Here is a 1869-nt window from a genome sequence, read left to right as displayed (position 1 = left end):
CAGCTTGCTGCCACCTCTCGAATGCTGCTGCTTGGAAATGGCCTGGACCTTTGCTCTGGACTGATCTACAAAGCACCGCTGCTTCTCCCCTCCTCTCCTTCCCGCTTCAGTTTGGTCCCGGATGTCCTGGCATCCTCTCCAGACCCTTACGCTTCGGTCGTGCGTCCCTTGCATGGCACTGGCGTGTCCCCGATCATGCTTTATTCACCTGGGTTTGTTTTGATTTCCTTGGATTTGTGGGGTGGGCACCTAAACTCCCTCCTGGCACCTTCCCAGAGAAGACGAAGACTGATGGATGTTCTTCTGGCATGTTGGAGTGGGGCTAACCCGGCGCACACTGCAGCTTGGTCCAGCAAGACACAAGCCCTCTGGTTTGCATGTGTCTGCTGTCTGGTCCAACAACTCTTTGTAAAGAGGAGGGAGGAGGAACAGGCAAGAGGTGGCAGGTCTAACCATGGAAAAGGCCCCATGTTTGTCCTGTTTCTTGTACTTTCCCCTTAAATACTCACTGCTCCTGGAGGCAGGGTCTGCAGCTGGCTGGACCTTTCCCCACTGCAGGGCACGTCCCGTGCATCTGCTCCCATCCCAGTGCTGGATGGCGTGTCCCTGGAACGTGATGGCTGTAGATGGGGTGTTGTGCATCTGTCGGCGTGTGGCTCTGGGCAAGGTGGGGCTGGCAGGGCAGGCAGGCCCTGGCGCTGCTGGCTTCCTGCAGCAGGCTCAGTCTTCGCTGTCTTGGGTGAAGCTCTGAGTTCACCACTGAATGCACGAGCACCCCTGCCAACAGAGCAGCGCTGAGATCTTTTCCTTCTCCAAGGATTTGAAGGTTTTCCACCTTTACTGGGTGTCACCAGGGCCCCGCTGAGTGCCCGAGCGCAGGTTTTGCGGCACGTTGTGTTACTAAGCCAGGGCAGGAGGATGTGTCAAAACCCGATGGTTCCTCCCCGTGTTGTCCCTCTGCTCCAGCTGTCCAGGGCCTGGCCCGGAGCAAGCGCTGCCTTTCCGCCCACTGCCGCATCCCAAAAGCTGGCTTGGCTGTTCCCCGAGCCCGGAAACGCTGCTCTGGTGTGCGGCAGAGAGAGCGTGCTCTTTGCTGCACGGGGTACGTGAAGAAATTGTTGATGTAGCTTTTTCCATTGGAGCTAAAGCTCATAACAGATTTCTCGTCGTTCGCTGCGCGATAAGCCAGCGGGGAGCTTCGCCCAGGGGCCGCAGGGCATTGGCATGGCTTGCTATCGCTCACACCGGAGCCTGGAAACCACGGTGGGCTGGGGATGCATTGCCTAGAGTCGGCCAGTTTCTGATTCAGTAGGAGGAATTTAATTATTGAATGGTCTTTTCCTTCAAAGACGGAGATACTCCACGTCTGTTCAGCTCCAGCCTTGCTCCAGTCCGCAGTTATACTGGTGGTGCATCCAGCAGCGCCGGGAGTGGCTGCTGGGGAGGGTCAGTGCTGGACTAACAGGGGCTGACCCCCCAGGACAAGTTTCCAGAACACTGGGAGGAGATCAGCAGTTTTTCTTCCCAGATTAGAGAGGAATTAGCTGAAGACAGGGAAAAGGGGCTTTGTTATAGGTGCCTGTAAAGCTGCCTGCCCATTTCCACTCTAACCAGCAACGCTGCAGTCTGCGGTGCTTGCAGAGTAATGGCACAAACCCCTGAAATATCGTCAGATATGCCCTGTAAGCTTGATACGAATCAAGTAGGGCAAAGCTCCGACCTGCAGACCCTGCAGGGCCTGACCCAGATCAAAGCAGTGGTTCAGGAGAGGTGGGAATTAACAGCGGCCGGGGGTAAAAATGCTTCCTGAAGCTCACACGCTGAACGGCAGCTTCAGAAGAAATCACGGGCAGGCCGGTGTGGCAGGCT

General features: G+C 56.4%; 1 protein-coding gene across 1 annotated transcript in view; it reads left to right on the top strand.

Moving 5' to 3' along the window:
* LOC104500059 (microtubule-associated protein tau-like) overlaps positions 1–1869 on the top strand; it is a gene marked incomplete at both ends in the record, with an annotated part of 18084 nt that overhangs the window by 8844 nt on the left and 7371 nt on the right.

The sequence above is a fragment of the Buceros rhinoceros genome, unplaced genomic scaffold (assembly GCF_000710305.1).
Source record: "Buceros rhinoceros silvestris isolate BGI_N320 unplaced genomic scaffold, ASM71030v1 scaffold10989, whole genome shotgun sequence".
Lineage (NCBI taxonomy): Eukaryota > Metazoa > Chordata > Aves > Bucerotiformes > Bucerotidae > Buceros > Buceros rhinoceros.
This window is presented reverse-complemented; position numbering and strand designations above follow the sequence as displayed.